The sequence below is a fragment of the Macaca nemestrina genome, chromosome 6 (genome assembly GCF_043159975.1).
Source record: "Macaca nemestrina isolate mMacNem1 chromosome 6, mMacNem.hap1, whole genome shotgun sequence".
NCBI classification, from domain to species: Eukaryota; Metazoa; Chordata; class Mammalia; order Primates; family Cercopithecidae; genus Macaca; species Macaca nemestrina.
The window spans coordinates 40,371,364-40,384,493 of NC_092130.1; the positions used below are offsets into that span (position 1 = coordinate 40,371,364).

Below are 13,130 nucleotides of genomic sequence, written 5' to 3' on the forward strand. Positions count from 1 at the left end.
TTTCTTTTTACCATAATATAACACAACTATGAATCAACAATAAAAAGCCCTGCACCCCACAATAGAGTGACTTTTGGCTTCCAGCTTAAGCAGTTAGGTAGATGGTACTTATGTCATTTATTGAGATGGAAAAGACTGAAGGAAAACCTTTTTAAGGGAAAGTGGAAATGGGGTCACAGAAAATATAAATCAGTTTAGAGATGTCTGGCCCACCAACACCTAGCAAGGTATTGGGATAGATGTACCTCAGATAATTCATCAGCCATAGATTTAATGTGTCTGCTATAACCACACTTCTTTTCTAGGAACCCTTTTTCTATTTTGAGATTTTTGTAAATTTGAGTTTGAAAATCATGAGTTAAAGTAATATTGCCAATTAATTGGTTATGCTGCCACCGAGTGGTAGATTTTAGAATAGCAGATATATCCTTTTTTAGATGAATTCCAATTTTTTTAAAGAAACCAAAGATTATAAAATCATCTATTTCATTGTTCAAAATATTACCTTTCTCCTCCCTAACTCATTTTATGAGGCCAACATCATCCTGATACGAAAGCCTGGCAGAGACACAACAAAAAAAGAGAATTTTAGACCAATATCCCTGATGAACATCGATGCAAAAATCCTCAATAAAATACTGGCAAACCGGATTCAGCAACACATCAAAAAGCTTATCCACCATGATCAAGTGGGCTTCATCCCTGGGATGCAAGGCTGGTTCAACATTCACAAATCAATAAACATAATCCAGCATATAAACAGAACCAAAGACAAGAACCACATGATTATCTCAATAGATGCAGAAAAGGCTTTTGACAAAATTCAACAGCCCTTCATGCTAAAAACGCTCAATAAATTCGGTATTGATGGAACGTACCTCAAAATAATAAGAGCTATTTATGACAAACCCCCAGCCAATATCATACTGAATGGGCAAAAACTGGAAAAATTCCCTTTGAAAACTGGCACAAGACAGGGATGCCCTCTCTCACCACTCCTATTCAACATAGTGTTGGAAGTTCTGGCTAGAGCAATCAGGCAAGAGAAAGAAATCAAGGGTATTCAGTTAGGAAAAGAAGAAGTCAAATTGTCCCTCTTTGCAGATGACATGATTGTATATTTAGAAAACCCCATTGTATCAGCCCAAAATCTCCTTAAGCTGATAAGAAACTTCAGCAAAGTCTCAGGATACAAAATTAATGTGCAAAAATCACAAGCATTCTTGTACACCAGTAACAGACAAACAGAGAGCCAAATCATGAATGAACTTCCATTCACAATTGCTTCAAAGAGAATAAAATACCTAGGAATCCAACTTACAAGGGATGTAAAGGACCTCTTCAAGGAGAACTACAAACCACTGCTCAGCGAAATAAAAGAGGACACAAACAAATGGAAGAACATACCATGCTCATGGATAGGAAGAATCAATATCGTGAAAATGGCCATACTGCCCAAGGTTATTTATAGATTCAATGCCATCCCCATCAAGCTACCAATGAGTTTCTTCACAGAATTGGAAAAAACTGCTTTAAAGTTCATATGGAACCAAAAAAGAGCCTGCATCTCCAAGACAATCCTAAGTCAAAAGAACAAAGCTGGAGGCATCACGCTACCTGACTTCAAACTATACTACAAGGCTACAGTAACCAAAACAGCATGGTACTGGTACCAAAACAGAGATATAGACCAATGGAACAGAACAGAGTCCTCAGAAATAATACCACACATCTGCAGCCATCTGATCTTTGACAAACCTGAGAGAAACAAGAAATGGGGAAAGGATTCCCTATTTAATAAATGGTGCTGGGAAAATTGGCTAGCCATAAGTAGAAAGCTGAAACTGGATCCTTTCCTTACTCCTTATATGAAAATTAATTCAAGATGGATTAGAGACTTAAATGTTAGACCTAATACCATAAAAACCCTAGAGGAAAACCTAGGTAGTACCATTCAGGACATGGCATGGGCAAAGACTTCATGTCTAAAACACCAAAAGCAACAGCAGCAAAAGCCAAAATTGACAAATGGGATCTAATTAAACTAAAAAGCTTCTGCACAGCAAAAGAAACTACCATCAGAGTGAACAGGCAACCTACAGAATGGGAGAAAATTTTTGCAATCTACTTATCTGACAAAGGGCTAATATCCAGAACCTACAAAGAACTCAAACAAATTTACAAGAAAAAAACAAACAACCCCATCAAAAAGTGGGCAAAGGATATGAACAGACATTTCTCAAAAGAAGACATTCATACAGCCAACAGACACATGAAAAAATGCTCATCATCACTGGCCATCAGAGAAATGCAAATCAAAACCACAATGAGATACCATCTCACACCAGTTAGAATGGCGATCATTAAAAACAGGAAACAACAGGTGCTGGAGAGGATGTGGAGAAATAGGAACACTTTTACACTGTTGGTGGGATTGTAAACTAGTTCAACCATTATGGAAAACAGTATGGCGATTCCTCAAGGATCTAGAACTAGATGTACCATATGACCCAGCCATCCCATTACTGGGGATATACCCAAAGGATTATAAATCATGCTGCTATAAAGACACATGCACACGTATGTTCATTGCGGCACTATTCACAATAGCAAAGACTTGGAATCAACCCAAATGTCCATCAGTGACAGACTGGATTAAGAAAATGTGGCATATATACACCATGGAATACTATGCAGCCATAAAAAAGGATGAGTTTGTGTCCTTTGTAGGGACATGGATGCAGCTGGAAACCATCATTCTTAGCAAACTCTCACAAGAACAGAAAACCAAACACCGCATGTTCTCACTCATAGGTGGGAACTGAACAATGAGATCACTTGGACTCGGGAAGGGGGACATCACACACTGGGGCCTATCATGGGGAGGGGGGAGGGAGGAGGGATTGCATTGGGAGTTATACCTGATGTAAATGATGAGTTGTTGGGTGCTGACGAGTTGATGGGTGCAGCACAGCAACATGGCACAAGTATACATATGTAACAAACCTGCACGTTATGCACATGTACCCTAGAACTTAAAGTATTATAATAATAATAAAAAAGAAAGAAAAAAGAATCTGGGGTGAAAAGTTCAATACTGAAAATACCTTATTTGTCACTGTGCTTAGCATGCTTACAGGCTGATTTTCTTTAACCTGACAAATAATTAACTTTATTAAAAAAGCGAATTATATTTATATTTTTCTCACCTAAGTAAATATTTGCTTGTGAAAAAAACAAAACAAAACCAAATATTACCATTCTTATCTCTACATTATACATTCTTTTATGTATCCCAAAATATCAGCATTGCCTTTATAGTCAACTATTAATATTGCAAAAGTTTATATCCCCCCAATGGAAAAAGCTTAATGTACAAAAGTTATTCAAATAGCTAATATTTGTTGAATGCTTAGTATATTCCAGGCACTACTGTAAGTTCTTCTTGTTCTTTTTTTTTTTCTTTAAGGCAGTGTCTCCTTCTGTCGTCCAGGCTGAAGTGCGGTGGCGCAATCTTGGCTCACTGCAACCTCCCCTGCCCCAGCTCAAGCAATTCTCCTGCCTCAGTCGCTGGAGTAGGTGGGACTACAAGGCACGGGCCACCACACCCAGTGAATTTTTGTACTTTTTGTAGAGATGAAGTTTCGTCATGTTGTCTAGGCTAGCGTGAGCTAAAATGGCACAATCTTTCATTTCGGGAAGCTAACTTGGTAATATATGTCAAAAGCCTCATTCACTCAAGCCTGTAATCCTAGCACTTGGGGATAATCCCAGCACTCGGGAGGCCGAGACGGGCGGATCACGAGGTCAGGAGATTGAGACCTTCCTGGCTAACATGGTGAAACCCCGTCTCTACAAAAAAATACAAAAAATTAGCCAGGCGAGGTGGCGGGGGCCTGTAGTCCCAGCTACTCGGGAGGCTGAGGCAGGAGAATGGCGTAAACCCGGGAGGAGGAGCTTGCAGTGAGCTGAAATCCGGCCACTGCACTCCAGCCTGGGCAACAGAGCGAGACTCCGTCTCCAAAAAAAAAAAAAAAACGAAAAACAAAAAACAAAACAACAACAACAAAAAAAGCCGTATTCAATGCACATATCCTTTGGTATAACCATTTCTGCAGGTTGGTTTTAAGAAATTAATTCAAGATACATATCTATTAGAATGGCCAAAATCCAGAACATGACAACACTAAATGCTGGTGAGGATGTGGAGCAACAGGAACCCTCGTTCATTGCTGGTGGGAATGCAAAAGGGCACAGCTACTTTGGAAGATAGTTTGACAGTTTCTTACAAAACTAAACATACATCTTCCATATAATCCAGCATTTGAGTTCTCTGGTATTTACCAAAAGGAGCTGAAAACTTATGTCCATACAAAAACATGCACACAGATGTTTATAGTATCTTTTATAATTGCCAAAACTTGAAAGCAACCGAGTTGACTTTCATTAGAGGAATGAATAAACTGTGATACACCCAGTAAATGAAATATTCAGTGCTAAAAAGAAAAAAGCTATCAAGCCATGAAAAGACATGGAGAAACCTTAAATCTATATTGCTAAGTGAAAGAAGCCAATTGAAAAGGCTACATATTATATGATTCCAATTGTATCACATTCTGGAAAAGGCAAAACTGTGGAGAGAGTAAAAGGATCAGTAGTTGCCAGAGGTTGGGGCAAGGGAAGGATGAAAAGGTGGAGCACAGAGGATTTTCAGGGCAGTGAAAATACTATATGATGCTATAATGAATATATGTCCTTATACACATGTTCAAACCCATAGAAAGTACACCACCAAGAGTGAACCCTAATGTAAGGTATAGACTTTGGGTGATAATGGTGTGTCAGTGTAGGTTTATCAGTTATAACATATGTACCACTCTGGTGGGGGATGTTGTAATTGGGAGGCTGAACATGTATGAGGGCAGAGGCCGTATGGGAAATCTCTGTACCTTCCTTTCAATTTGACTGTGAGCCTGACACTGCTCTAAAAAAATTACAATCTTAAATATAATAAAATTGGACCCTATCTCACACCATAAAAAAGAAAGACATTAATTGAATTTGTGTGAAGATTAAGGTACAAGGATGTTCATTTTAGACCTTTTATTGGAGCAAAAAATATTGTAAGCAACTTAGATGTACCATAAGAGCAGACTGTTAAATTATGGAAGCTTTGTAAAATAGAATATTCCTTGCCTCCCACATCTAAGTCATCAGAGCAAGTTCTCCATTACCTCCAAAATAGATTCTGATTCTGTTCATTACTCTCCATCTCAATGGCCACCATTCGAGAACATTGCCTCACCCTCCTTCATCTGGATACTAAACATCCTCCTAACTGCTCATCCTGCTCCAGCTTCTACTCCTTTGATCCATTCTTCACATAGCAGCCAGAGCTGTCTGCTTTGCTGACTGGCTGGCTAGCTAACCGGCTGGCTAGCTAACCATTTGTTTAAAGTATTAAAGCACCTATAAACCAGCCACATTTGGCCCCTACCCATGCCATATCCTAACGCCTCCCATGCCAAGCAGCCATCAACCTGAATCCTCACTCCCTTGCTTTCCTTTTTATATAGTGTTATTGTATTTATAAGCATTCCTAAATATGCATATATAAATGTTTTTAATTTAATAAAAACAATCATGTGGCACACAGTAGTTTTTGCACTTAGTGGTATTTGTTAAGATTCATGCATGTTGTTGCATGTCATCACAGTTTGTTCATTTAAACAGCTGTGTAATATTCCACTCTGGTTATGGACTTAGTTTATTCAGTCTCTTGTTGATGGGCATTGAAGATTTTTTCCTAGGTTTTTATTATTGTGAATGATGCTGTCATGAGCACATCTCTTATTGTATATGTGCAAGAATTTCTTTTGGATATATATCTAGGAGTGGAATTTTTGCATTTTAGGGTACATAAATGTTAAACTTTAACTGTTTGCCAAACCGTTCATCAACTTACATTACAACTAGCAAGTTTTTTTTATTTCATTTTATTTTGTTTTGAGACAGGGTCTAACTCTGATACCCAGACTGGAATGCAGTGGCATCATCTTGGCTCACTACAACAACCTTCGTATCCTGGGCTCAGGTGATTCTCCCATCTCAGCCTCCCAAGTAGCTGGGACTACAGGTGCACATCACTACACCAAGCTAGTTTTTCTATTTTTAGTAGAGAAGGTTTTGCCATGTTGCCCAGGCTGGTCTCCAACTGCTGGGCTCAAGCGATTCTACTGCCTTGGCCTCCCAAAGTGCTCTGATTACAGGTGTGAGCTACTGCTCCCGGCCAGTTCTTTACAGGAATATCTCATTTAATATTCACAACAACCCTATAAGTACTGTTTATGCCTAACTTGAAATTGAGGCATAGAAGGATAAATAATTTACTCAAAGCCATACAGCTAATAAGTAACAGAGCTGGGATTTTGAATATAGGTAATGTTCTAGAATGCCGAAGCTTAACAACTGTCAACATTGTTTAAAACAGAAAAAAATTGAAAGTAATTTAAAATTTTAGCAATAAAGCAATAGCCCAGTAAATTCTAGCATATCAATTTGATAGAATGCTATGTAGACATTTAAAATAATAGACTCAAAGATTATATAATAAGATGAGAAACTGTTTATAACATGAAAACTCCAGCCAATGTCATGCATAGAGTATATGTGACACTCTAATATATTTTTTATTTCTTAAGTTTTCGAAATTTATTTAAAAATAATATCAAACTTACAAGGAGTTGCAAAAGTAAAAGTAATACAAGGAACATTTGAGTATCCTTTACAAAGATTCAGCCATTGCTAACATTTTACCTATTTCCTTTTTTATTTATTCTCTTTCTGTTTACACACACACACACACACACACACTTTTTCCTTAAACCATTTGATGTAGGTTACAAATTTATATATATATATATATATATATATATATTTTTTTTTTTTTTTTTTTTTTTTTAGGGCAAAGTCTCACTTTGTCACCTAGGCTGGAGTTCAGTGGCATGATCTTGGCTCAACCTCCTGGGTTCAAGTCATCCTCATGCTTCAGCGCCCCCCAAGTAGTGGGGACCACAGGTATGTGCCACCATGCCAGGCTGTATATATCATGGCTTATGGCTTTTTATCCTCAAATACTCCAGCATTGATTGATTGATTGATTGATTGATTGATTGAGATACAGAGTCTCAATATGTTACCCAGGCTGGTATCGAACTCCTGGCCTGAAGCTATCCTCCTACCTCAACCTTGAGTAGCTGGGACCACAGAGCTTGTCACTGGGCCCAGCTCAGTATGTATTTCTGAAGGAAAGGGCTTTGCTCTACAGTTACTGACTTCATAAATTTACCTTGATAGAATGCTATAATCTAATTTACTGTTCAAATTCCAAAATTTTTAGCTGATCTAATCATGTCCTTCACAGGTTTTTTCCCCTTCCAGTACAGGTTCAATTTTAGGGTCAAATATTGCATTTAATTGCCATGTCTTTTTAGCCGCCTTAAATCTGGAACATTTCCACAGTCTTTCTTTGTCTTTTTTGACATTGACATTTTTGAAGAATACAACTCTCCCACATTTCTTTTTTTTAATAGAACACTTCGTTTTCTGTTTGTCTGATGTTTCCTCATGATTAGATTTCGTTTATATACTCTCAGCATGAATATTGCATAGGTGATGTTGTGACCTTCTCAGGATATTACATCTGGAGGCACATGATGTCCATCTGTCTCTCAAAGGTAATATTAATTTTGATCATCCAATCAAAGTGATACCTTAGTTTTCCACTGTATAATCACCTTTTTTTCTTTCTTTCCTGCGACTAATAAGTCTGTGGATGAGACATTTTAAGATGGTGTCAATATCCTATTCCTTATCAAACAATTCCTTTAGATTTAACTTCTTTTTTTTTTTTTTTTTGAGACGGAGTCTCACGCTGTTGCCCAGGCTGGAGTGCAGTGGCGCGATCTCGGCTCACTGCAAGCTCCACCTCCCGGGTTCCCGCCATTCTCCTGCCTCAGCCTCCTGAGTAGCTGGGACTACAGGCGCCCGCCACCGCGCCCGGCTAATTTTTTGTATTTTTAGTAGAGACGGGGTTTCACTGTGGTCTCGATCTGCTGACCTTGTGATCCGCCCGCCTCGGCCTCCCAAAGTGCTGGGATTACAGGCTTGAGCCACCGCGCCCGGCCTAGATTTAACTTCTATTGATGATTCTTGCTTGAATTAATCTTTACTATGAAAGTTGCAAAATGATGATTTTCCAGTTTAGCACATGGTCCCCATTGCTAAGGGCAGCCTTACGACTTTCATGGGCCCTCAGCACTTTTGTCTTCATGGTTGCTCCATATAATTTTTTAAAAATTATATTTAATGACTTTGTTGCTATAAAGATAAATATAATCCAGGATGTTATTGCTAGTGCATTTATTTTTCTTCTGATTTCTTTTAAAATAAGTTAAAATTAAAACATTTTCATGGGCCTTTGAAAGTATCATGAGTCTCAGTCACTGTGCCTAATGGATCAGTTGGCTCTGGACCCTCACTGTTCTACCAATGGTTTATAATTCATTACTATATGTACTTAGTTTGGTGCTTAAATTGTCTCAGATTTGGCCAGTGGGGCCCCTTCAAGATAGTCCTCATGTGCTTGCAATATACTGACACTTTTTTTTTTTTTTTTAGCACTTCCTTAACAGGATGGCGTAACAGGATGTCCTAGGCTCCAATGTATCTATGCTGCCCCAGCCCTGGAATCAGCCATTTCTTGAAGGAGGACAGATTCCTTTTAGGGGGGAATGGCACTAGAAACCAAGATCTGGGCACGAGGCATATTCATTGCTACCAGGTTGTATTTACTTCTTGGACTTTTGAACAAACAGAGATTTAGTTTGTAAAGCCATGTATACGCACATATGCATACACACACACACACACATATATATACATGTGCACATACATAAACATGTATATACATATTCACATTTTAGAAATCATGGTTCATACCAGTTTCTCCAATTCCAGTCCATCTCCATAAGATTCTTTTTTTGCCTTTCCCCATTTCATTCTTACATATTCCTTAGATATTCCTTTTTCCACAGTGAGAACCCTGGCTCCCAATAACACCAACACATTTACTCATTTGCTTAATCCTAATTACATATAAAATAGTTTTGAAATTGCTTTGTCCATACCATTAACAACCCTACAAAAAAGAGTTCATGACTTGTTCGCACTTTTCTTTCCTCATCCCCTCCAAAACTGAGGCTATACTGTTTTCATATATTTCTCTGATTAGTTATTTTAAACTTGTTTCCATTCATTGTGGTCATGTTATTCATTTGAAATACATTACACTTATTTATTTCAATTGACATTTGCTTTTAAGTTTCCCCCTCCTCATTCTTATTGATTTATTTTTTGAATATGTGAGTTATTAGCATGCTTTCAAAAGTCAAAACTATACAAAGAGTTATACTCAGAGAACAACCATTCCCTCCTGTGTCCCTTCCATTCATCCCCTCACCCCTACTCCTTGCAGAAAACATATTTCATTGTTTTCTTGTTTATCCTGCCTGTGTTTCTTTTTGTAATGATAATGTATATTTTCTTATTTTCCCTCTTTCTTCCACAAAATATAACATATTATATGGTCTTTTGCACTTTGCTTTTTAAAATTTGATATCTCCTAGAAATCATTCCATATAATTCCTAGAGATCTTCCTAGTTCTTCTTTACTGCTGCACAGTACTCCATTGTATGGCTGTATTATAGTTTATTCAGTCAACCTGTCCACTTAGATATTAGATAGTTTCTAATATTTTGATATTACAAATAATGCAATATATTATTGCATTATTAAAGTAATAAAGTGCTGTGATTACAGGCATGAACCACCACAGTCGGCCAAATTTACTTCTTAAAAAAGTATTTATAATATAACAAAAATGATCAAAAGTTTTAGAGAAAAATAGGCAAAATACATAAACAGGCAATCCACTAAGAGCTATATAAAGATAGTTTTGGCCAGGCGCGGTGGCTCACGCCTGTAATCCCAGCACTTTGGGAGGCCGAGGCAGGAGGATCACGAGGTTAGGAGATGGAGACCATCCTGGCTAACATGGTCTCGACTAAAAATGCAAAAAAATTAGCCGGGCGTGGTGGTGGGCGCCTGTAGTCCCAGCTACTCAGGAGGCTGAGGGAGGAGAATGGCGTGAACCTGAGAGGCAGAGCTTTCAGTGAGCTGAGATTGCGCCACCGCACTCCAGCCTGGGTGACCGAGCAAGACTCCATCAAAAAAAAAAAAAAAAAAAAAGTCTTAACCGTATATAAAAAGTTGTTCAACTTTATTCATAGTAAGAGAAATGCAAATTATTAAAATGATGTCAAGATATCATTTCTCACTCATCAGATTGGCCAAAAAAAGTCAAAAGCTTGATACAGTGGATATATTACTTTGTACATGTGTGTTTTTGAATTATTGGAGGTATAACTTAAGGATACATTTCTACAAGTGGGATTGCTGTGTTGAAGAGTAAATCTGCGTGTAGTTTTGTTACATATTGCCATATTCCCATCAGCAACGTATGAGAATACCTCTCAATGTACTCTCATATACTGCATCTTATATTGAAGATGAGATGTTTTCTTGCATCCTCCCCAACAGAGTGTATTGTCAAGGGTCCTGAGTCCTTTTGGACTGCTATAACAAAATACAGTCATGTGCTGCATAATGACATTTCAGTCAACAATGGACCACATATATGATGGTGGTCCCATAATATTTTAATAGAACTGAAAAATTGCTATGGCTTAAGTGAGATTGTAGCCATCATAACATAGTAGCGCAACACCTTACCTTTTCCATGTTTAGATACAGAAATAATTACCACTGTGTTACAATTGCCTATGGTATTTGGTATAGCAATGGGTCCTAAAGGTGTGTAGCCTAGGAGAAATAGGCTATACCATATGGTCTAGCTGTGTAGTAGAATGTACCATTTAGGTTTGTGTAAGTACATTCTATTATGTTCACACAACAGGAAATTGCCTAATGACATGTTTCTCATAACATTGTTGTAAAATGATGCATGACTGGCTTATAAACAACAGAAATGTATTTCTAGCAGTTCTGGAGGCCTGGAAGTTCAAGATCAAGACACTGGCAGGTGTGGTGTCTAACGAGGGCCCACTTCCCCTTAGAGGGTCTTTTCAGTGTGTCCTCACATGGCAGAAGGAGAGGAGGATTTCTCTCTAATCCCATTTACAGGGTTCTGTCCTCATAACCTAGTCACCTCCCAAAGGCCCCACCTCCTAATACCATCACCTTTGGGGTTAGGATATTAATTTGGTGGTGGGGGGGATATAAACACTCAGTCCACTGTATCAAGCTTTTTTTATTTTATTTTATTTTATTTTTTGAGGCTGGAGTGCAGTGGCACGATCTTGGCTCACTGCAACCTCCGCCTCCCGGGTTCAAGTGATTCTCCTGCCTCAGCCTCCCGAGTAGCTGGGACTATAGGCATGTACCACCATGCCCTGCTAATGTTCTTTTATTTTTAGTAGAGATGGGGTTTCATTGTGTTAGCCAGGATGGTCGCCTTTGACTTTTTTTTTTGCCAATCTGATGAGTGAGAAATGATATCTTAACATCATTTTAATAATTTGCATTTATCTTACTATGAATAAAGTTGAATATCTTTTATATATGTTTAAGACTATCTTTAGCTCTTAGTGGATTGTCTGTTTATGTATTTTTCCCTATTTTTCTCTACAATTTTTGGTCATTTTTGTTATATTTTAAATAGTTTTTAAGAAGTAAATTTAGCTGGGTGTGGTGGCTCATGCCTGTAATCCTAGCACTTTGGGAGGCCAAGGCAGGAGGATGACTTGAGGCAAGGAGTTCAAGACCAGCCCTGGCAACATAGTGAGACCCTGTCTCTACAAGAAAATTAAAAAATAAAAAATAAATCAGGCAAAGTGGTGCACACTTGTAGTCCCAGCTACTCAGGAGGCTGAGGCAGGAGGATCATTTTATTCCAGGAGCTCAAAGTTACAGTGAGCTATGATTGTGCCACTGCACTCCAGCCTAGGGTGACAGAGTGAGACCCTGTCTCAGAAAAAAAAAAAAAAAAAAAGAAGAAGAAGGAGAAGGAGAAAGAGGAGAAGAAGAAGAGGAAGAAGAAGAAGAAGAAGGAAAAGGAGAAGGAGAAGGAGAGAGGGAGCGAGAGAGAGAAAGAAAGAAAGAGAAATTTAAGATATCAGCTCTTTATCTGTGATACATATTGTGAATATTGTATCCCAGTTTGTCATTTCCTTTTCTTATGTTTTGTCATGTAACACATTATTATTTTTATATAGTTAGATTTATCAATCTTTTATTTGTTTTGCCTCTGCATTTGAAATTATAGTTACAAAACCTTTCCCTACACCTAAGTTAAAAAGGAATCCACCCAAATTTTCTTCTAGAACTTGTATAGTGGTTTGTTTTTTTTTTTCCAATAAAGCTCTTGATCCATTTCGAGTTTATGCTTGTGTGTGGTATGAAGGGTGAATCTAACTTTTTTCGCCAAATAGCTCTAATATGTTTTTTAAATAAGGTAATTCTCTGAATTGCTAATAATTGGTTTTAGATTCTTGAACTATGTTGACTTAGTTTTTCCTCTTTTTCACTCTTGCCCAGGCTGGAGCACAGTGGTGCAATTAGGGCTCACTGCAACCTCAACCTCCCAGGCTCAAGGATCCTCCTGCCTTAGCCCCCTGATTAGCTGGTACTCTAGGCACAGGCCAACATGCCTGGCTAATTTTTTGTAGAGACAGGTTTCACCATATTGCCTAGCCTGGTCTCAAACTCCTGGACTCAAGCGATCCTCCCGCCTCTGCCTCTCAAAGTGTAGGGATTACAGACGTGAGCCACCACACCTGGCCCCAATCTTTCTTTAGTGAACTTTCTTTACTGTGTAGCTTAGGACTTCATTTACACTTGCCCATATTATTTCTGTTTCATAAATGTATGTTCTTCTCAATTAGATTGTGATTTTACATCCCGTAAGTGCACATAGACATCATAGGCAACTTTTTCCTGATTGTTACTTGAGTACATATTGTAACTACTTTTACATACCCTTGAATAGTTC

The 13,130-nt window shown here is 38.1% G+C and overlaps 1 protein-coding gene across 1 annotated transcript in view; it reads left to right on the forward strand.

Annotated features, from left to right (window-relative positions):
- The window catches only part of LOC105467248 (neuregulin 2), a 266,503-nt gene that overhangs the window by 36,215 nt on the left and 217,158 nt on the right, over positions 1-13,130 (forward strand). The window contains exons 3-5 of the mRNA XM_071098314.1: positions 6,016-6,094; positions 6,964-7,736; positions 8,680-8,842. The gene's annotated coding sequence lies outside the window, so the exon portion shown is untranslated. The remainder of the gene's footprint in view (positions 1-6,015; positions 6,095-6,963; positions 7,737-8,679; positions 8,843-13,130) is intronic.